The sequence below is a fragment of the Ailuropoda melanoleuca genome, chromosome 4 (genome assembly GCF_002007445.2).
Source record: "Ailuropoda melanoleuca isolate Jingjing chromosome 4, ASM200744v2, whole genome shotgun sequence".
Taxonomy (NCBI): domain Eukaryota; kingdom Metazoa; phylum Chordata; class Mammalia; order Carnivora; family Ursidae; genus Ailuropoda; species Ailuropoda melanoleuca.
Genome location: NC_048221.1, coordinates 42,922,563 through 42,947,685, shown reverse-complemented (window position 1 = coordinate 42,947,685; position 25,123 = coordinate 42,922,563). Strand labels below are relative to the sequence as shown.

General features: G+C 34.5%; 1 protein-coding gene across 5 annotated transcripts in view; it reads right to left on the bottom strand.

Annotated features, from left to right (window-relative positions):
* CNTN4 (contactin 4) overlaps positions 1-25,123 on the bottom strand; it is a 901,169-nt gene that overhangs the window by 741,019 nt on the left and 135,027 nt on the right. For 4 of the 5 annotated variants that reach the window (XM_034658663.1, XM_034658662.1, XM_034658661.1 and 1 more), the window contains exon 2: positions 22,691-22,729. The exons of the other annotated variant lie outside the window; for it this stretch is intronic. The gene's annotated coding sequence lies outside the window, so the exon portion shown is untranslated. The remainder of the gene's footprint in view (positions 1-22,690; positions 22,730-25,123) is intronic. 5 annotated transcript variants of the gene reach the window in all.

The following is a 25,123-nucleotide window of genomic DNA, read 5'->3' as shown; positions in this document are numbered from 1 at the left end:
TTGTTTGAAGGGCACACCTTCAAAAACTTTGCTAGTTTGAGGGACACATCCACATTTGGAATTCAGTCTGGGTTTATTTCCCAAGGCAGCCTGGCATGATTATAGGCAGGGCAACTAAAGCATCCACATACAGACAGAGGCCTATTTAGTTAATCTGTTACATTGGCACTAGTATTTCCCTACTTCCTTGTGGATAGGTGGAGAAACCTGTTTATCACAGGATAATTAGCCACCTAATTTCCTCTCTGCATGTATAAACTGGGGAAAAGCAACTGCTTCTCACCCTAGAGATTAGAGTTTAAGGGTGAAATATACCAGAGACTCCTGTCTCATATGACCTACACATTTTAACTTTAGGCATATGCTATTTGCATGCACACAGCTGACAAAGCAGAAAAGAGAGTTGCAAAATATAAAGAACTGAGATTTTTCAGGACCAGTTCTTTATTTTCTTCCCAGAAGATATATCCATATGGATAGAGATACAGACACAGATATACATTAACTAGAATCTGATTTATAAAACAAGTTCACTTATGGACTCTGGCTGTAGTTTAATGAGAGTTCAGCCTGTGTGTACTAAGTTCCTACTATACAATAAGTGCTGTGTAGAGGAATCAAATTCCTACTTTCAAGGTAGTTTAGAATTTAGCAGCAGTAACTGGGGTGTAATATTTCTGGACTAAAAAATATTTCCCCTGATAATGTATTTTAAGTTCTCTGGAATCACATTCATGGAAATACTGGATATTCAAAAGCATATTTCTAGACTTAAAAAGGAGTGTTAAATCTCTCATCTTGAACCATAATGAATATATAAGAGTACTCTCACAAGTGAAAGCATAAGGAAGGGCAAGAAAGGCAACTCCCAGTTTCTCCAAAAGAGAGGTCTTGGCAAACTTTCTGTTAGACTTAGAGAAAAATCCCTGATCTGTAGCATCGAACGACAATGTGAATGCACTTTTGATTGTGCTGTAATAGCAAACACAGTACAATGAACACATAGTAAAATGTGTTTAGGCCAAAAATACTGATCCTCTTTTTCTCACAGCTCACATCTGTTCCATGTTCAATTCCTGTGCACTATACTTCCAAACCGCTGCTGCTGTATACTCAAAATATGACCACTTCTCATCACCACCATTGTGCCTCACCCCAGAGTCAACAGGTTCCAGAGGACTTGATTACAATACAGAAATACCTAAGGACTGTTATCTGTAAAATGGAAAGACTTGTTCTCATACAACTCCAGGTGGCAGAATTAAAGCAAAGTGGTATTATTTTCAATGCTATGTAAGAAAATCCACTACTTTCCAACAATATAACCAATTACCTTTAGAAACAATGGGTCTTTTCACATACATGTTGAGAAATGTTTTAGAGGAGGGTCAGCATGGTCAATTAAAAGTGGGTAAAGTATGGAACAGACACGGATTAGATGATACAGCTCCATCTAATCCTCCAATTCTATGCTTTCCCACTGTCATATTCTCAAAAAACTCCTGAGTCATAGATAAGACAGAGTTGTCATATAGAATACACGTGACAGGTTTATAATAATGTAGAACCATGAAACAATATCTTATTAGAAATTGGGATGCAATTCAAATATTCCTTTCATTCCAAATGAATCTTCCTGCTTTGATTTGTATACATCATTTTAGGATTTTTCAAACCAGCTGTGAAATTGCTGATTGTCTCCAGTACGAATTTCTTTGTCAGGAAAGAAAATGGCCCTTTGAAATAGTCCTCTTCCTATGAGAAGAGGAGGTATTTATGCTTCTTTTACAAACACAGACAGGTCAATTATAAGAAAACCTACTCATTTCTTACGTGAAAGACAGTATCACCTCAGGAAATGGTTCTTTCAGTGTCTGTCACGCTAAATTTCCACCCCCTACCCCAGTCATGTCTGGCATAGCAAGCAGGAAAGGAGGTGAATGCTATCTTTTAGACACAGGCAAAGTTCACTCATCAGAAGCTCTTTACATCTCTGAAAGGAAAATTCCCCTGGTACCATCTTTGTTTCTATGAGACAAGACAGAACCATGCCAACAAATGCATTTAATTCTTAATTGGGTTCCCCTTAAAATTCAAATAATTATAAAGTGGATCACACCACTGCATGCTTGTATTTGAAGAGACATAAAAATAACTTTGGCAATTTCATCTTTGGTTCCAGTACCAGAGGGCCCATATGCTTTTGATATTTAAAATCCTCAGGCCAAGCAAACCACTTGACTGTGATGGCAGCTGTTGTTACTACAAATGACCCTTTCCTTGTGAGAACTCTTCAGCAATCCTTCTGAGAAGCCTCCAATATTGTGACATTTCTAGAACACTCAAAATAGCAACGCTGTTCTTTAACAATGAATCAGTTTGCACAGAAGGTATCATAAATTCTTCAACAACCGTGCTCACTAAAGGACACAGTTAATTAATTTGACCCCAGGACATTAAGGCGCCTTGTCTCAGAAGTATGAGAGCCTCAATCACAGCTAACAGTCTTTATTTAAAAATCCTCCAAAGGGACCAAATTTCAATCCTATGGGGGTAGATGGGATTTTTTTTTTTTTAAGGAGAGTCAGAAAACTGTCAGAGCAAAATATAAGAAAAGCACATTTAAAGAGTAAAATTAGTAATGAAGAGACTGTTTCCCTCATGTGTCTTGAAACATTAGACTGAAAGTCCTTTCCAAAGAGGAATCCAAAACATGTCTTGATAAATTGTTGTATCACAGTTGCCAGTGTAAGAAAAACTATACTAATCTGACTACAGTACTTAGCACATAAGATGTTCAGTGATTAATGAAAGAAAAAGGAAAGGCTGGGTATAACTGTTTTAAATTAAAACAAAAATCAGCCTCATTTTTAGTCATAGTTCACATTTAAGAAAAATACTCCCTTCGTGCACATTTTCAATGAATATTTGTTGATTTGTTGATGGATATTTGTTGCCACTAAGACTGGCAATACCAAATTATTTTATTATACTAGTCCCTGTACACGTGTAGTTCACAGTTTTCTCAGAAATATTTTTATTTTATTTTTTTATTTTTTATTTTTTTTAATGATTTTTTATTATATTATGTTAGTCACCATACAGTACATCCCCGGTTTCCGATGTAAAGTTATGATTCATTAGTTGCGTATAACACCTGGTGCACCATGCAATATGTGCCCTCCTTTCTACCCATCACCGGTCTATCGCATTCCCCCACCCCCCTCCCCTCTGAGGCCCTCAGTTTGTTTCTCATAGTCCATAGTCTCTCATGTTTCATTCCCCCTTCTATTTTTAAATTAAAATTAATGTTATGAAGAAAATGTCGCTAGTCTTCTTTTCTTCCCTAAAATAGAAATTCTAGCTGGACACAAGAGTGACTGTATCTTCTAGTCTTTTTTGTAGCATGAAGCAATCTGACTAAGCTCCGGTCCATGGGATTAATCAGAGCAGTTGTATGGCAACTACTTTCATTAAGAGAAAATAATTTGTTTATTTTCTCTATCCTGCTTCTTAGAATGTGCCTATGACACCAAATTCCACCTGCAGGCACAAAGACAAGGACAATGTATGACAAAGCCTAGATCCCTAACATCCTGCAACACCAAATTCTGCTTCTTAGAATGTGCCTATGACACCAACATTCCACCTGCAGGCACAAAGACAAGGACAATGTATGACAAAGCCTAGATCCCTAACATCCTGCAACACCAAAGCAGTTTTGGATTAACCATCTTGACTCGTACTTGAAAAAGAAAAATCAACTTTTATCTCATTTAAGTCCTTGCTGTTATGGATTTTCTTTTTCTTATATCCAAGTCTAACTCGACCTAACTTAGTATGAAAAAGAAACAATATTTCAAGTTCTAAAGTGTCTGATGGGATAGTTATCAGGAAAATTTCTGGAGGAAAAAAAGTAGTTTGGCAAAGTAAAATAACATGGAACTTCAAAAATATTTCACATCTTTGTATATCTCACATTTGGGAACCTCAAAAATCCTCTAGGCAGGAAAAGGCAGATGATAAATTCTTATTATACATAAAAAAATATGGCACAGAGGGGTTATAAGACAAGTCCAAGCTTATAAAACCTACTCTTCCTTTTCATTCAGTACCTAAACAGATTGCTTGCCTCGCTCCAGCATGAGGATTTTTATCCTTTTATATAAAACTGCAAAAAAGTTTCAGTAGGCTCTGGCACTTTTCTGTTACTCAGAAAAGTCTGCAGCACAGAATGAATCTGGAAAAAGAAAATGCTTTTAGTTTCCTGAATTATATGATGCAGATGAAATTTGAAAGAAAGGGAAAATTATCCGGAAAAATTGGTCCAGTTGGTGATACAGAGTGGAAAATGGATGAAGCATTTTAGGTATCTCTTCTACATTACTTCACGTAGCATAAGTTTTCAATAAATGGAAAGTGTTGCACAGAAGAGGTTAGAAATATATTTGCATTTTCACATTAAAAGTGAAGGGAAACATACAAGGAATAAGAAAAGGGAAAAACTGAATCTTGCTGAGGGGAAAAAAAATGCATTTTACCAGCTGGAGAAAGGCCTGAGTAATAAGTAGAGACAATGTGATTTGTGAGGCAAGTTGCAAAAGGCACTCTAAGATGGGAGAGGGAAAATAAAATGAAGATGACAGCATGTTTGGGGCTTATTGGGCAAAAATAAAATCACTTTCAACATGCATCCCACACACAGATACTCAGGCACATTTATTTGATCAGTTCTGACAATAATAAAAAGTAGTACAAATGGAAGATGTCCAGGCGTTCTCAAGGTACACAGTTCTGTCTGAAAATTAAACAACTAACTGCTACATCTGAGCAATATGCCACTGAAAGGGAAAAGCAATGAGGCAAGGCTGTCTTACACTATTTGCTCTATTCCATATAATTTTCAAATGTCTGCAGTCTGGAATAGTCGGTGTTGATGCTCAAGCTTCTATCCCAGATGGTAAATGTAGCAAGTTGCATTAAAATAAAACAGTAGAAAATTCTTGACAGAGAAGATGCTCACATTCATCTCCTGGACAGCTTTCTCAAAGCCCCATCACACCAAAGTTTACCGTATAAATGTGTCATTTTAATAAAATCTCATCTATGAATATCAGCAGACATGATATTAACAGCATAAGCATAACATGTTCATGTCATTAAGATGAGGCTGCCTCAGAGGATTTTTTTATTTGTACTCTGTAAGTAGTAGACAAACCAACATGGAGCCTTTAAATTTAATTGGCAGCTTCTACAATCTCAATTCAACAAAAACCAATATAACGTAAATGCTCTAACTCTGAATAACTTTGAGGCACTACATAGCACCAAATACCACAAATAAGAATAATATGCAATAAACTATGTGAGAAAAAAATTAGGGATTTTTCTATCTCCAAATGTGCTATGTTCATTTATTTTCACAAGTGCAATTTAGCTTTAATTATTCATCATATGGTAGTGAATATGCTGCAGAATATTTCATAAAGAAATGAAAACTTAAATCTATAATGGGAAATCCTATTAACAGGCAACATTAAATATTTGCTTAGAATCATGCAAAAACAAGAAATTTATAGCGGAATTCCAGATGAGTGAGCTTTCACAAAGCAGTAACAGTAGGCGGCCAACTCTTGTCTTTAATATCTATGCACTGTTTTTTCTTCTCCCTGCTTGCCTAATACATCGCAGTGCATTTTTTTGTTGTTCTTAAAGCTCAACCTAATCAGATGTTGAATTTGAAGTGTGTTTTGAAATTTACGAAACATTTTAACATTCATTATCTTAATTTAATGTAGAAGTTTAAATGTGGCTGCCTCTCAGAGGCAAAAAATTAGGCAAAGTCTAAAGACATTTTTGGCTGTCATAGCTAGGAGAATGGTACTGGTAGGGGCCAGGGATGCTACTAACACTACAAAGCTAAAATATCAGCTTACTAGTACAATGTATCTTTGGGTGAATTATTTATCTAACTTACCATGTTCTTATTTGAATAATACTACTTGTGCCTTATGAGGTTGTAAGCACTAAATAAATAATAAATAATAAATAAATGAAAAAATAAATAAAATAATAAAATAAATAAAATAATACTTGTGCCTTATGAGGTTGTAAGCACTAAATGAAATAATAAATGAAATAATAAATGAAAAAGAACAGTGTCAGAGTACACAATAAATACCTCCTTTAATATTAATGGTTATACATGATATATGTTAATAATATTTCATACGTATGTGTGTATATATTTATTTATGTATAATACACACACACATTTTTTTTTTTGAGAATCCCTCTTATGCCAAGCTATGCTTTAAGGACTAGAAAATAGTGGTAGATGAGAAGGATGAGGTCTCTGCTCTCATAAATCTCACATTTCAATGTGGAAAATGAGCAAATCAATATATGAATAATATAAAAAACCAAAAATAAGAATTTTAAAAGGTCAGGAACTCAGACATGAGATGATAGCTCAAGGTATCTGTGAAGATAAAGATCAGAGTTTCCAGAAATGATCTGAAAAACAGGCTATGTGAATGGCATTATTAAATACAGGATTTGAGATCCAGGAAGTTCAGTTTATAGCACGGATGATGGTTCACAAACCTGGGCAAATAAAGTGTATCTAGCAGGGGTAGATGATTAAAACTAGAGGAAAGCATTTTCCAATTGTTTTCTTAAGCAATATTTCATCCTAGCATAATATATTTCATCTAATAACTATCTAGGGCTATCTTACTTATTAGGAACTAACTTTCTAAATGCTTATTGAGACAGAAAAAAATAAGACTATCTGTGGTAATAGTCAATGAAATTTCTTAAGTCAGAATATCAGGAAGTAACAAGACATATCAACTGTGCAGATATAATTGAAAATGTTAAATTAATAAGAAATCTTAGCACATTATGATCAAACTAATTCCATTAAAGAGAAGATTAGTAGTAGGAAGTTGTACTGTTTCAAGAAAATAAAGAAAAATTAGTGAGCAGAACTCTTCAGCAATGAATTTATCAAAAAGGATAGATAAAAAAAATTTTAGAATTATGGTATAAATTTCCATAGCAGAATATTTGTTCTGTTTTGTTTTATTTACTAAAATATTATATTATCCCTTTCTAATTTTTATCTCATTTCTCATAAATAATAAAGCATCAACCTATATAAAAAAATTTAAAGAAATAAGGCTACTTCTATCTGAAATAAAGTTACTGTTCATTCAAATGGGTAGAAAAAAAAAAAAAGACAGCAGGAATGGAAGTAGTTTAAACGCTTTTAAAAACACTAACCAAAAACCAAACTCTTCAATACGCTTAGAACAATGATACAGTACAAAGTACACTGGAGAATTAGGATTATCTAATTCCCTTGAACAACTTCAATTAAAAGAAAGCCAAACTAGTAAGACTAGACTCTAGGAGTGGCCATTTAAATTGCTAAAAGTAAACATGCAAATACTAAATTTAGTAGTTTTCTTTTTTCCTTTGTGCTTTGCATATTTTGTCTGCTATTCTTTTGTGACAATAATAGTCTCAAAAGGACAAGAAACAGGTGTGCCTGGGTGGCTCAATTGGTTGAGCATCCAACTCTTGATTTCAGCTCAGGTCATGATCTGAGGGTGGTGAGATCAAGCCCCTCATCAGGCTCTGCTCTCAGCAGAATCTGCTTGAGATCCCCTCTCTCGTTCTCTCTCTGCCCCTCCCTGTGCTCTTCCTGTCTCTGTCAAATAAATGAAATCTAAAAAAAATAAATAAAGGACAAGAAATAAATTTAAAATAAGCTTAACTGGCAAAAAAGTTAAAGACTAAATGTAGATAAACACCCTGGCAAGAGAAGAAGTAATAGTAGTTTTCAAGACAATCTTGGTTTTTGAAGTCTTTAGTCAATAGTGGTAGTGACTGCAGAGAGACTAAATATTCTATAGCACTTTGGATGACAAACCAACTGGAACACCAAATCCTATTATCAAGCCAGTATGTACTTAAAAAGAATTCAGCATTTAAATCACCTTATTTAAGCATCTGAGTTAAGTTTCCTAGTGAATGGGCTTTTAAATCATCAGCTATATTAAAATCTACAGTCTAACCCAGAAAAAAAAATGGGCATATTTTATTCTAAGAGATAAGGGGTATAATGGATGTCATGCCTATGATTTGAAAATTATTACAAGCAATATCATTTCACTTCTAATGAATGTCTTCCAATCTTTTTTTTTTCCTTTTTCTCATTTCATATAGGGAATATAATCAATGTGAATGCAAGAAAATAAGGGAAAATTAAAAAAGTAATTTTCATTTTTCTTAATATATAAATTCTGGAAAATTTTGGAAACATGCTTAAAAAATATCAAAATGTCATGAATTATTGAAGCAGTGACAAGATCCCAAAAGAATAAACAAAAATGTAATAAAGGTGACTTAAAGACTTAAATGTTTTGCTAAAAATCCTTTTGGAAATGAAGTCCATTTTATTTCCACTAGGACTCACACATTAAATTATGAGCAAGAACTTTACCAAGAATTTTTTTCACCGTTCAATTAGGTTGGAGGAAAACATAAATCCAATGAGTTCATTAGAGACTGGTGGCTTTAATATCTATAATCTGTTCATTCATTAATATGTAATATAATACACCCATTATATGCAAGCAATATTCCAATTCCTATATATGTGAATGTAGAATATGAATAGAAATCTTTTAGGTTACACTGCCATACATATAATGCTGATTGGAATTGGGTTAAGCCAAAATAAAGTAAATAAACTTAAATCAATAAAATTGAATTTGATGTACTCACTTTACAAACAGCTGTTATTATACATTTGTTGAAAAACAATGTATCAATTAGACAACTGGCCCAAATGAGAAAACATTTTTTCTTTTTAATATTTATGCTTCATGGTATAGCTTCAATAAAACTATACCAAGTTTATTTTTCAATGGAAAATGTATATGATGTATAATATACAGGAAAATATGGAACCTGTCTACATAATATATTCTGAATCAAGAAAATTTACTAACTTTAAATAGGACCATACCCTTTTTGCCAGCATGTCACCCTAATTGAAGAGACTATGTAATATTTTATAAGTATGGCTGAAGCACTATTTCCTTGCTGTCCATGAATCCTAAATACAAAAAATGGCAATGACCCTATGAAGAAGCGAAGGGAAGAGTAAATTCATCCTTTCTTTTCATTTTATTATCAAAGTCTCCTCAATGACTTTGACAATACAAAAACTTATTTTCTAAGGGACAATTAGTGATATAGCCCTGAAAGCCCTATTTCCCAACTTTTTACCTCTAAAAAAAAGTGAGTGTTCAGAATCAAATGGGAACATAAAAATCAGAAGATCTGAGAAAAATAAATCTAAACAGATATTATTTCATTTATCTGGTACCCCTTAACTTTGGTGTTAATGTTAATAAATACTTAGAGAATATAAGGTCAATGGATTTTATTAGCATTCCTGGAGCAAATATTTAATATCCTAGATGGCCATGCTCAACTTCCCAAATGTTAATTGATGCCATTACAAATTGCTTGTGGCATATTCAAGGTGTACCAGGAAATTAATGATAGCTTATAGGACAGAGAATACATTTTAATAACCGGTCAGGAGGATTGGCTTTTCATTAGCTTCTTTTCTATGGTAAGAAGTAAGGCGTTCCTATTAGGAATTCTGAAAGTATTCATATGACGACACTGTAAATAGGTGACAACACATTGGCATTATAAGCAGAACTTCTCTTCCTCAGATTTATATGTAAAATATTCAAATGCCTTTACTAATTATTCTTTTAAAGTAATCTCTTCTCTTCCTCAATTAACTAGAACTAGAGCAAAATCAGTGAAAGTTTCTATTCTAAATTACTAGGCATTATACTGAACATTCAATATTATGTTCTGTGTTTCCATGATCACAGTCTACTTTTGTCTTCATTCACAACTTGCTAACATTTAAGAATTATAATACAATAGATATATTCTTAGGGGGATAACATTTAGTATGTTTAAATACCATTACTCAGTACAAAACAAATGTACATGCAAATAGAGAGATACAATGCAAATTCCTTCACAAGCAAAAATTCCCAAATAGTTTCATTTCCCACTGTTATCACACAATCGTCTTTCATATTAGAGCTTTCAATGACCATAAATTCAAGAAGTATATAATAAGAAAATATATAAATACAATACAAACACATATAATATAAATATAATAAGTATATGATAATGGTAAGAGCAAGAATTAATGCCAATTAACAATGATACTTCTCTGAAGAAGGCAGCATTTGGAGAAAGCCCCAAGATCCCCACCTCTTGGTATACACACACCATCTAATACCATTCCTATTAATGAGGGTATGGCAGTGAATAGAATGGATTTCAAACCCAGAGTTGGTCTATTTTATATGACTCAAGTGATTAGATTTAGGCCTCAAATCTGTCAGTTCTGAGTTATTCAAAAAAGAGATTCTCTTGGATGGTCTTGACCTAATCAGATCAGATCTAAACTCTCTCTTCAAAAAGGGAGAGGTTTGAAGTGACATAAATTACCCTGCTGACTGTGGAGAAGCAAGCTGCTGTGTTATAAGGTACTTATGGTGGGAGCCACATGGCAAGGACCTGAGGGCAGAGTCTGGCCAACAGCTAGCAAGGCAAGGATCTAAGACCTCATTCCACAACTGGAAGGAAATTAATCTTGCCAATAATCTGAGGAAGTTTGGAAGCAAGTACTTCCCTAATTGAGCCTCCAGATGAGAACACAGCCCACTGACACTTTAATCTAAGCATTATGAAACCCTGAGTGAATAAAACAATTACGTTTCTACAGCTCTGGTAATTTGTTACACAGGGGAAAAAAAGTAATATAGGTGTACTATCACATATTAAATATTTTCTAAGGCTTTGCTAGGTATTATGCTAAGTTTTATATTTATTGTTCTATTTAATCCTCAAACTCATAAGACAAAAGCTGTTAATAACCCCATTTTATAGATGATGATGTAAGATTTACAGGGTAAATAACTTGTGTAAGGTCACACAACTATGGTGAAATTTTAATATGATCTTGTTTAACTGAAGAGCTCATGTTCTGAAACACTCTATTCTACTCTTCCTGTAAGAAATACACTGAGGCCATGATCCCAGAGCCTGGGTGTGAATCTCATTTTGCTATGAATCAGCTATGCCCTTGAAAGGGAAACAGTGACTCTCCCTTCTCATTCCTGATCTAAAGCCATTTCAAATCTAAGATTCTCTCATGAAATTAAATACTTTTAATTTTTAATTGACCACATAGAAATGAATATAGTTTTATATAAAAAGTTAAATTACAAAGCCAATTATATCTTATTTTGTCAAGTAAGCCACCTTCTCTCTATGAAACCAAAAACCCACGTTGAAAACATAATTTGGGGGCAATAAGCAAATCTCTGGAAAGGGATTAGGAGACACTAAGAGATGACTTATTATACAATCCATTTTCTGGCACACAGCCAAGCTAAAGCAGGAATTGAAAATTATTCAAAATCCCTCTGCAGGGATCTTGAAAAGAATAAAATATCTAAAAGTGGGACTCTATTAAAACACTTATTACGTAGGCAATAAAGTATAAGTATGTTACTGGGTTCTTCTGAAGAGTGTCCATGGCAAGACCAAAGTACTGTGAGTGGAAACCAATACCACAGTCTGGTGAGACAAATTTTCCCCCTCTGTGACTTTCAGGGTCTCAAATTTCCATTTCGTTTCTTTCCAACTCATTGAGTCTCATTTGCATGTTCTTCCACAACCCTCTCCTTCTGCCTCCATTCAATTATTTGCCCAACCTATGCAGTTTCAACTGCTTTTCTCACTCAGGGTTCTTATTAACCTGAATAAGGTCTGAACTTGCCCTATGAATGAGCCAGCTCCTTTTGCCTAAGCCCTACCAGTTCTATAACAAAAGATAAATGAGCCTATTTTCACCTATCTGCTGTTTTTCATAAGCACTAAATTAGCTTGGAAACAAAACATCTGTAGTCATGCAATGACATATAATTGGTACCTTATCTCATTTCAGAGGTCTTACCATGATACCTGATATGACTCTATCAAACCCCCTATGTGAAGTGCTCTCTGGATGTGATACCACATGCTTGCCTTCAGTGATTCAACTTTTTATTTTTCAGACCATTCCTTCTCCCCCTGACTCAAAGGTTCATCAATCCCTCTAAGTAGTGATAGAGACAGCAGCAACATCTATCTTGGTTATTCAAGGCACTCTACAATTTTTTAAGGTAGTTTATTCAACACAGCAGGTGATTTCACGGTCAGTACCTAGCTAGTAGCTTCAGTCTCATTAGAAAACTCCTTATGTATTTGGAGGGTCCAAGGGAATACTTTCAACATGTGCATGTTAGCTCTTCACCTTTATAACCTGATTTCTCCATTAAGACAAATTCCCCTCCTAAAGTTCAGCTGAATTTCACCACAGCAAGGCAACACAAACAGGCTACAATATGCTACTTTATGTTGTCAGGAGACTATGTCTGCCATTTAACAGGCTTTTCCCTTTAAAAATCCACACCAAGTGGCTATTTTCAGTGTTAACCTAAGAGAGTGCTCAAGCTTATCATCCAAACTTCCAGATATGATGAATGACCGAGACAAAAAACACATTTGTTAAGGAAGCAGCCCCTATAAAGCTTGTAAAGCTTTGATTGATCATGTTTACCCAGTGGATACAAATGTTATTGGCCTTAAAAAAATATTGGGGTGGGGGCGGTAATGTTTTGTTTTCTTCTCCTTTCTGAAAATAGCTTTTTTAGACCAGTGTGTGCTCGGGTTTACACAATGGAATGGTATGGAATAGTGGTTAACTAGTGATTTTGTATAAACATAATTGATTCCTTTTCTCTAGTACGTGATGAGATATAAAATGGTCCACCTGAGAGCAAGCCCTGAATGTTCTGTTTCCTTCTTAGGGCTGTTTTTTGTTTGTATTATTTGTGTATACACAACAAAAGCAATTTGAGTTAATAAACCAAAAAGCTTGATTTGGGCTCTGGAGCCAAACATTACTAAGGTTTAAAAAAATATTTTGAACACATTCTTTAGCCCTCTACATATAAAATAAAGATTAATTCATTCAGCTAATCTTTTAATAATTACTAAATGCACACCTATTATGGACAAGAATTTTTATAGATTCTCAGTTTATAGCACTGAACCAACCAGTCTCTGCTCTCATGTAGTTTATCCTAGATAGGGACAGAGACAAAAGGATATACATATGTAACACATCAGGGAGTGAAAAGTGCCATGTGGAAATGAGAAAAGGCTGAGGAGCTACATGCAGAGACTCTTCAAGAGGTGATGATCAAGTAAGACTGTTCTGAGGAGACAACATCTGAGCAGAGACCCAAAGCAGTAAAGGCACCAGCCAAGCAGATATCTGGGGTAAGAGCAACCCAAATGAGGGAACCAATGAATACATAAGCCTTGAGTGGCTTGAAGAGGACACTGAATATCAATATATGTGAACATTCTTGGAAGACTTTAGTGAGGCACTATTATTATATCTTCTAAATGCCGCATTTTCTACCACTTCTCTGCCTAGACATGGGTCACTATTTGTTCCCCAAAACATAATTCACCATGAGATGACAATGTGAAGCCCAGAATAACTTCTGTGACTCAAGTAATACGTATAGAACAACTTATAATCATTTGCCCCATAGCTCAGTTTTAGAGTCATTTTATCATAGAGAATACAGTCCTTACCAATTTCCTTTTTAATCAAAAAAGATACCTAATATGACAAGAAATCCCCAATCCAGTCTACAACATCAGCCAAAGTAGAAAAATAGCAATTTCCCCTGCAAAACTGATTTCAAAACTATCATCATCCGTCATCATCATCATCAATCACAGGAGGCAGCTGCTTTGGCAGCATTATTTTAAGTCCATATTTAACTAGATGACAGCTTAACCTTCTTAGGGAAGCAAAGTAATCTCTCCTTACAACCTCAACCAAATACAGGAAAGTAGATTTGCTCTAATGTAGAAATTGGCTTTCATCTGATTTCATAAACATGCAATGGCATTTGATGATTTAATAGGTACTTGGATTTTTCTTTTGAACATTCAACACTCTATCAAGGCTGGAGAAGACTGCATAACTCAAGGATTATTGAAGTTACTACATCAGCAAGAACCTATCAACAGAACTGACTATGTATGAGGGCCAAGTAGAAAGGCATCCATATAAATCCACCTCGTAGAGGAACAAGAGACCTGGGACTAAAATATATAGAACATAATGTATTTGTGTGTCATACACAATAGGCACATTCTTTCCATGTTGCATGCTGTACTTAACTGATATCCTCCATGTGCTGTACACATCTTTGCCCCAACCCATACCTTCTTATTTGTATTTGCACTACTTACTTAGCCTATAGTGACCATCACCACCATCTCCATATATTCATATCCTAACCATAAACACTGAGCAAATTCAATGCCAACCCCTTCCAAAAAACTTTTCCTAGATTTCCAGAGAGAAGTGATTTTTGCCATCTCTGAATTCCCTATCAGACTTCATCTATTCCTCTTTTGGGAACTCATATTCTATCTTGCATTGGAATTACATGCATACATCATCCCCTTTCTCCTGTCAATGGAAAAACACGTTGGCAATTATAATAACTTATTTTTATTTACTAAAATAGTATTTACATATTACACTGTTACAAAGACATGTGCTGAATTAATAAACATTATATATACTAATTATGCTTAACTTCAAACCAATATCCTCAGTTAAAAATGTTCCTTCCATAATTCCTAGCATAGCTAAGGGCCAGAACCAAAATAACTGTTTGGAAGCTACTTAAAGCACATGTCAAAAATAGCAGTTTTATCACTCAAAAAAATGTTTAAAAATAATGGCCAAAAAAATCCCCATTAAAAGTTTTCTTTCAGGATAAGTGGTATTATAAAATCCTTTCATTATCATTCCCACAACAGCCAGCACATTGCCTTGATGACAATTTTTTGAATGAATAAGTAAATGATTGCATGATTATGTGCACTTTACCATATCTCAGCCATAGAATGTCAAAAACTCAGGGAAGAAAAGATGGCTGCAAGATGAGAATGTCCAAGATAAGCAGAGTACAAATTAAATTATAGGATAAATGGAAAGAAAATAGACCAAAGCTGTTGTTAAACAGAATCCTAACAGAGTTTTAGGTTAAGAATCCAATCTGTACCTAAGGAAAATAATTAGAATCACTAATTCCTGAAAAATTAACATCTAGCAAGGTGTTCATGTAAGAGCATGTGTGTATGTGTATGAGAGAGAGAGAGAGGAGAGACAGCAAGCACCCACATTTGTACAAACACACATGCATCCATCTGTCTGTCTGGTGCTGGTGAATTTGGAGGAAGTGGTGGTAAGAAAAGGATAATTCTCAAAAAGCAACTCTATCTACTTGTGGGATACAAATATTGATTCACAAAAAAATATGCAAACTTCAGCATAGCTAGACAGTTTATGATTAATGATAGGATACCTAGTTAAAGGTAGCTGAAAGGTGTGTCATTTTTCATGACGACCAATGAGACTCAAATAATAAAATGAAATATCAGGTTGAATTTAGAATCTTTCACTATGCAGTCATTTGTCTAAGAGAAAAATAAATGCATCCATTTTTACTGTTTTAAATTAAAATGGTAAGAGTTTTAAATGTATATGGTACATTTCTAAAATTCCACATTCCTAACTATTTTCTTAAGCCTTCCTCAAAGTCTATACTTCTGAAGAATAGTTACAAAAGGTTCCATGCAGTAAGAGCTTTTGGGAAATTAATTGCAGCAGGAGAATCATGTTCAGTGTACACACTGTCATTGTCTTTTTCTAGAAATATGAGAACCATCACCTGGGAACCTATCAATTGTGATATTCCCCAACCTGCCTGTCTCATTCATCTTCATATAGCTGGAGTGTACCTGGCACAAAGTAGCTACTCAGAAAGTTAAGCTGTGATGAATACTGCATCAATGTGTCTATTTTGCCCAAGGTTTTGTTTCTGAAAGTGGCAGCTTAAGACCACAAATAAATTAGGGATTCTCCCAGTCTCATTTCATTCCTAATAAATCATTATGATTTTATCTTCTATTAAGTCAGAAACTCCCAAACCGTATTCTGTGGAATATGGTTATCAAAGGAAAAGGGGGGAGTAGTTCTATCCTTAGAGTTATATGTCACTTCTATCTGCAAAAGATTTTTTTAAAAGATTTGTTTTAGAGAGAGAGAGAAAGAGAGAGCGTACACACATCCTGAATGGGGAGGAGGAGCAGAGGGAGAGAATCTCAAGCAGACTCCCCGCTAAGCATGGAGCCCAATGCAGGACTTGATCTCACAACCCTGCGACCATGACCTGAGCAAAACCCATGAGTCAAGACACTGAACTGACTGAGCCACCCAGGCACCCAACAACAACAGATTTTTTAGCTACAGGGCTTCTCCTTGTATTTAATATAGAAACATACATTTTGCATATTATAGAAGATATATATAGTATTTCTCAATTTGACTTCAGAATATTTTTAATTAAACATTGTAATGGCCTGTTCAAACTTTTTCATAGTTAAACATTAAATATCCTGAATTATAGTGTTTTTACCTTTGTTTCCAGTGTTTTCTTGTGGGCAACCAGTATATATATTCATCTTTTTGATTATATAGTCTTTTGGAATGTAGATCATAAGAAATGTTTGTAACAATGATTATTTATCAGATAATATTTCAAACAATGTAAAAGTTTCTACATGTAAAGCCCTAAAGGTTTTAAGAATAATAAGGTTTAAAGAGAAATCTCAAAACCTTTGCTTTGCCCTTATTTTGGAGAAAACATTATCCTTCACTTGTCCACAGTGAACTATATTATGTGTCTCATCCATTCCATTTTGTTCATTTATTCATTCAGTTAACAAGCATTCAACCCTCATTATCCCCCATGCATGGGTCTGGAAATTGATCATATAAAGATGGATGTAAAGGTTCCTGCTCTAACAGAGCCCTTGTCTCATTTTAAAAAGAAAAATATAATAACAATAATAACCCACACAGTGGTTGGTGACATAAGAAAGAGATGCATGCAGTTACCAAGTTAAGACCAACATTGCTTTGGATAGAGAAAGTTTCCAAGGGTGAGGCCTTCAAAAGGGTATGCTTTAAAAGAAACAGGGATTTAAAAAATGAATTTACCAGGTTTAAGAGGACAACAGATAGAGGTCAGTAACATATCCAAAGAAGAATATTTGCTGAGGTGTGGCAGTAAAAAAATACAGAAGCTTAGGGGATTAAGGTGATGAAGCACAAAGTAGATTGTGGCCAGTGTGCCCAGGATCCTGCAGGACAGGCTGAGGAATTTAGCTGAAATATTTTAAGAGGAAAGGTTACAGATCACAGCTGTCAAAATTTCCATCTTTTGTTTCCAAATTACTACTATACTTGTGAATGTCCATGTGAGTAGACTCGGACTGAATTACTGCATATGGTGAGCACTTTTAAGGACATTTCACCAATTCCTGTTGGTTCCCTCTGAGTTTATGATAACCTGAAAAAGCAGGTGATTTTGTGATGCCCTTTATAATTAGTGTCCTTATAGTGTTTATTTTCCCAATGCTTACTAAAGAAGAAAGAGTGAGACGTCCAGGTTTTCTTCTTTGCACATACCTTGTAACCATACTATAGAACAGGAAGGTTCAAGGATGATTTCCCCCCTATCAATTTAAATAATGCATGCTATGGTACGAGCGTATATAATTTGAACCTATGATCTGCCTTGAAGTTATCGACAAATTGCTGTTATAAAGAATCTCTGCTCTAAGCTCAACTTTTTCAGCAACCCTTCCCAATTAACCCTTCCCATCTTGAATCTTTCCACCAACCTCAAGTATTAGGCAAATGCTATAAGGATTTCCTTTTTTATTATTTTCTCCCATTTTTTTAAAAGATTTTATTTATTTATTTGACAGAGGTAGAGACAGCCAGCGAGAGAGGGAACACAAGCAGGGGGAGTGGGAGAGGAAGAAGCAGGCTCATAGCAGAGGAGCCTGATGTGGGGTTTGATCCCATAACGCCGGGATCACGCCATGAGCCAAAGGCAGACACTTAACGACTGCGCCACCCAGGCGCCTCTATTTTCTCCCATTTTTGGCCTGGGCTCTACCTCCCTCTTCAAAACACCACTTCCTAAAACCAAAGAGAGGAAACCTCATCCTAAAGAGAATGAAGACTGTATGTCATGCATCTTTTTGTCCTCAGGACCTAGGATAATGCTCAATATGTGCTAAACAGTAGACGAATATTAGATGGATGGATACAAGGATGAATGAATGAGTGGATAAGAGGGAGAAAGAAAGAGCAAGGCATAAAGGAAAGTGTAGCCAGAGAAGGAGAGGAGAAGAAAGGAAAGGGAAGAAGAGAAAAAAGTAAAATAGAAATAGAAAGTGGAGCAGAAAGAACACTGTTACATCAATGATTTTATCTGCATTAATCAGGATGCTGAATTGCAAATAACAAAGACCCTACACAATATAGCTCATATAAAAGGGTAATCGACTGGGTCCTATAGCCCCTAATTACCCTAGGGTATAGCTCAAGATTGAAGAAAAAGTTGCATGAAGCAGCATCTGAGGTCACAGAAGTGGAGACAACTATTTCAGGACTCTTTCTCTCCTGCTTCCTGTTCAATCTTGTCTGGGTATCTTGGCTTATCCTAACTGTATGGACATTAGTCACCTTCCTCTCTAGAGACCATCTCACTCTTAATGTCCCTACTCTGATGATACTTTTAGGGTATAGATCTGCTCCTTCTTGAATTTCTTTGTCCAGAGGATTAGGGAACTGTGAAATGTTTGCAACTTGGGACCCAAGTCCATGAATTTTGATCTAAATGGCTATATCTATGTTAAAAGGCATATAGTTTTAAGTTAGGACACTGCTTTCTGGATTGCAGAGGTTACTTTATTTTTACATTATGCTAAAAGATCACAGACATTAAATATTAACTTAATATTTAATAAAAGCAGTTAGATTGCACAATCGGGCTTTAAATGGTATTAGCTGATAACAAATAAACTTAGCCAAATCTGAATAATGTCCAAAACTTCTGCCCCACCAATCTCATGGCATGACATGAAAACCAAAAAAGATGAAGTGTGTGAATACATACAGTAAGAGCTATGAAACTATAGTTGCCATTATAGCTGTCATTTCTGCTGTTATTAATATTAAATAGATGTTAAGAAGCAGAATAGGAAAGGTCAAAGAAAGTATCCCTTGCCTTATAATTCCTATCAAAGATTTCCTCCTGTTCTTGATAAAATAATTATTACTCATTTAATTCCTTAAATAACCATTCTTCCCAGCACCAATATACTTTTTTATGGTCTCTAGCCCAATACCTCACACCATGCATGCAGATACATTCTCACTTTTCTAGTATTTCTCAACACTAAGGAACAGTGTTCAAAGTTAAATAAATGATGGTGTGAGATGATTTACCCAATAGGGCAGAAAACAAGAGGATAAGTGAGATGAACATGTGTTGGTCACAAGGGATCATGCTTTAGATGATTGGAAGGACAAGCTGACAGCAATGACCTTGAGCAGGGAGTTCTGACTGTACGGCATCTGATAGCCTTGTGAAAGAGGCAAACATCAAACTAGACATCACAAGTTAAATACAACTTTGATAGGTAAGGACTGGAAGACAAGAGTATCCCTGACAAAGGAAATTAAATAAAAGGCAGAAAGGTAGGATCAAATATTGGGTACAGCAGCGGTAAGTAGCAGGAGAATCAGTAACATAAGATAATGGCTAGAAAAACTGAAAAGTAATTGTGGAAACATTCTCAACGTCAGCATTATAGCTATCTTCCTAATCCCTGCCATACTTAGCAATAAAATAGGTAATAAAAATGGAATTAATTTAGTAGAATAATTACAGTATTTACAACTCTTCTAATTAGTATTATACTAGTCTCTGAAAATAAGTACATCTATGCTCTCTATTTACATGTTCATATAATTTCAACAAAGAATATTCATTAATTGGTAATTTTTAAATATTTCCCTTAAAATTTGCTTATTCTGACTTGTATTCTTTCGAAGGGAAATAACACATTTATATATTTCCTTTGTCAAGGCCATGTTGAAAACCACCCTTTGCTATAAAAAGATATTTTTACTAATGGCATATAATCAAACGTGCACTTCATTCGTCATTAAAACTTACTGCAAATATTCAACAGCTATGTAGCAACTGCAATGAAAACAATAAAGCTGATTTCAAACTGTAATGCCTGTGATTTGTTTCATAAAATACAGGGAAAAAATCCCTATAAAAGAAATAAGATATGCAAAGAACATTTTATTTCCATTTGATTTACAAATGTTTAAAATATAGTTTTAATATCTGGCATTCATGATGATAACTACATTTTTAAAAATGAAGTTAGTGTCTTAATAAGCTATGCTGCCTGTTGTTGTCATTTTTACAGATGAGTTATATATTTTTTTCTAACCAATGAATAACTAATCTTGCATATATGTAGGCTGAGCCATATCAAATGGACACCATCTTACCATTTTTCATCTACAAAGGTGACAATTAAGATTTTACCCATCAGATAAAAATCATACAATCACAATATTTCACAGTGAGAAAAATGGCCCAAGATACCTACCAGAGTCCCTAACCTGGTTCTTAAAAATCCCCTCTAGCATAAAACAGAGGTCATTTCATATCTTCATTGGTAATGTTTGTAATAAAGATCTTAAAATAATATATGAATAGGAACACAAGGGAGTATTCAATGCAGAATAAGCCCAATATTCAAATGGACCTTTCCCAGTATTTATCTACTTCAAATATTTTTTAATAAAAAAAAATGCCTAACTCAAGCAAATATCTAACCTCACAATATAAAAGGTATCTGAACATTATTTAGTTTTTTAAATGACCAAATTAAAAGATATGAGGCCTTACTATCTATACTAAAAATATAATGCATTTATTTCTCTAATTTCAAACAAAAGGAACTAAAATTAGCATTCCTGGATAACATTCTTTCATCTAAGTAGCCTGGAAGAATCAAGTGAATTATTCAAATCTAGAAAAGGAAACCACTAAGAAAATAGATATTTTAATGTTCTTCAGCCTGCAACCTATCCAGGAAGAGAGAAATCAGATAAAAGATAACCTTGAGCTAACAAGGTTATGAGGGATTCTTTCAAAATGAGTCCATCCTGAGTCTCCAAGTCAGGTAGGGCAAAATGACACAGAGGGGAAGCCTGCCTTCTTAGATCCACCCCCACCCCAAAATTTAAGCAAACAAGAACACTGCTGATTAGCCGGAGAATCAATCGTACCTTTCTACTCTCCTATCCCAATAAGTAAATTAATCTTACACTGTAAAATATTAGTTAGTAACAGTTTTACCAAACAAAATTATTCACCTCTAAACTTTAGCTTTTTCAAATATGAAATCAAAGTATTTTAGGGAAGAGGTAACATAAGAAATCATACATGATTTAGCCCACTAACCATAAAAAGAAAGTGATGTACTTAGGGAAACTGAATTGCTTAAGATCCCACAGCTCTTGAAAGAAAGATTCCTCTCAAAACACTTGACTTAAGAGCCACTGGCCCAAGGTTGTGATAGCCCAACACCATAGGATACCATCCAGCTTTTCATATTTGGTCATCTTTGCTATGTGATTGTGTGTCCATGTATCTGTGTGTAGGTTAAACAGGCATTAATGCAGTTAAGACTCAATTTTATACATATTAATAATCATTCTTAAATGGTCGTAATCCTTTTTAAGTCTAAAGATCTTTCCCATATATTAAATTCTGTAATGTCACAGATTTATGTGCAACTGGGTGAGCAAATACGTATCACAGTATTACCACAAAATATAACCAAAATATAAATTACTAGAACAAGCAAATAGGTAATTCTCCAGTATATGATATATATATTAAATCAGAAGGAGTAACAACAGAAAATTTTGTATAAGATACAAAGGTGTTAGCTTGAGAAACAGAAGTTCATTGAGAATTTTTCTCCTGAAAACAGAGTCAATTCATCACTAAAAACGACAACATACGAAATCATGTTTATAGGAGTAAACTGGGTTTCAAAATGTGCATGCTGGCAATATTAGAATTTAACATAACAAAATATAACTTGTATAAAAAACACCAAAGGTTTATAGCCAAATAAATATAAACTAATAAATTAATAAAAACTAATAAACAATGCATACTACAATTATTTGGGTAATATATTTAAGATAATCAGTTAACTTTCCTACTTTAAAAACTGGACAATTTTAAAGTACATTGGAAAATGAAATTTACTAAAATTTTATTTGCAAATGAATTTTTTGGGCTACACATTACATTTAAAATCACTTATTATCTTATAGTTTATTATAAAATCCATTGCTACTGCTTTCTGTATGTATTATTTACATAAAATACAGCTATTTATTAATTCCATAACTCATAAGGAAATGCACTCCTTGTCAAGAGTCATAGCCTTTGTAGAATTCCTTAAAGATAAAAATATATATGTGTAATGTAGCATATAAATTATTTAAATAAATGGTACATACCCCCAAATGTTATTCATCTCAACTTCAATTGCTCATCACCTACAAATAAAGAAATGGATTTTAGAATAAAGCATAAACCTGTTTTTGTTTTTTGTTTTGTTTTATGTAGTCAGTTGCATTCCAGTATTGCTGGTTTTAGAATAAAATGTCTCAATGGCAGGGGCACCTGCGTGGCTCAGTTGGTTAAGTGTCTAACACTTGATTTCAGCTCAGGTCCTCATCTCAGGGTTAGAGTCATGAGTTCAAGCCCCACCTTGGGAGCCTACTTAAAAACAAAAAACAAACAAAAAAACCTGTCTGAATGGCAAGTCATGAAGTCATGCCAGAAAAAGTATCTCAGTGAATTACAGAGGATCTGATTTTGTCATCATATTCTTTAAACTGTGCAATAAGTTACCCTGATGTGCAAGAAAATTGTCACAGTAAATCTATTAAAAAAGCCTATAGGCTGATCTATATTCGAATACCTATGATAAAGAGATACCACTAGTTTTGCTTATTGTACACATTATAGTAAGCATTTGATTTTCATAAGAAAGTAAAAATGGTCTTCATTTGAAATTAAGGAAAAATTTTCCTTAGATCATAAAGAGCAAAAATTAATATTCATTCTTCATAAACTACATAAAAACTCACCTCTCACCATTTCTTTAAATTCACTGACAATTTTTAGATGAGAATTTATTTTTAAAAACATGAAATCTAAATTTAAAGGCTAGATAAATTGTTTGATTATAAAAATTTTACTTTTTTTTTTTAAGTAATCTCTACACCCAACATGGGGCTCGAACTCACAACCCTGGGATCAAGAGTCACAGGCTCTACTGACTGATCCAGCTAGGCACCCCTACAAAATTTTAAATGGTGTGAGGTCTATCTAATATTTATATATGCCCCACTTTTCTTACCCTCGACTGAACCTTCCTAAATTTAAACTCCAAGTGTTATTGATAATAGTTTGGACTTAACAAAAATTTATATTTACATTTCTATGACTTATGTTTTATCTTCAAACTCTCCTTTCTGAGCTCCACATCCATGCAGCCAATTGGCTACCAGACATCACTATTTGGATACTCTAAAGGGATGCCAAACTCCATGTGTTTGAATACAAACACATGATTTCCTATACCAATTCTCCCCCCAACCCAAATGGTCAACTTCCAGTGTTGGTAGTGAATGGCACCACCATAATTCACCAGCCAGAGAGGCAGAAGTCACACATACCTTTCTCTCTCATCTCTTGTAAGAGTAGTCAATCCACCACTAGGTCCAGACCATTTTACTTCATACATTTATCTGTTACCATCTCCCTTCTACCTACCATTATTTCACACCTAAAACAGTAGGAAGAACATTCGCATTGCATTCACCCGACCCCACCCTTTTTCCTCCTCCCCCCCCATTTCAACCCTCTGAAGATGCTTCAGTGTCTTAGTCATAGAAAATGACCGAAGTTTTTTTTAACTTGCCTACAAATCCAGCTACCATCTACCCTTTGCCAAATATTCCCAGTATCTTCCACCATTCTCCGCCTTGCTCTCTGCACTCCAGATATACTCAAGTGCTTTCATTTCTCGAAATCTATAATGTTCCTTCCTATTTAAGGGTTTTTATATGTATTATGTCATCTGGCATCTTCTCTCCCTTAACCCACTTCCACCTATTCTTTCTGTAGATTCCCACTTAAACTTCGCTTTCTAAGAGAAGCCTCTTTTGATGCCCTAAGTCAGGTCCTCATAATATATTCTCACAGAAGAGCATTTGCTTCTTCAAAGCATTTATCACTGATTGTCTATGTAACTTATAACTACATCCCTCACTACAATGTACACTAAATGAAGGTAGCATCTATGTTGCATATTCCTGGTGCCTAGCATAGACCCTGACATGCAATAGATATTAATGAGTAAAATTAAAATGCGTAAGTGAATGAAAATGATAGTTGGGGTATCTTTTTTATGTTCCATTTGTACTAAGTCATGGTGGTATAATTGGAACATAAAAATGTTGTATTCTTGAGGAAAATATTTAAAATTATTCCTGAGTCCCAAAACAAAGTACGGTGGAATCCAATAATGATGCTTATAAACTGTGAATTGCTTCCTGAAGACTGAAACAAAATTTATTCCCCATATGTAATTCAATGAATAAAATTTAGGAGTGAAATATGCATAGAATAAAAGAAGTTTATTTTATGAAACTTTTCCATTTACAATATGCTTTCAGATAAATGTTTGACTTAATGTCCAACGGAGAACATGTATTGAGTATCTAGTGGTATTGTCTCCAGTTATCAGATTAAAAAGTAGGGTAAGAGGTTTCATGTTTGGCCTGTGGTTGCATTGCTAATAAGCACCAGAATGAGACCTCTTATCTCTAACTCCTGTGTACTTCCTAATAAATTACAGAACCTTGGCAGTGATCCAGATG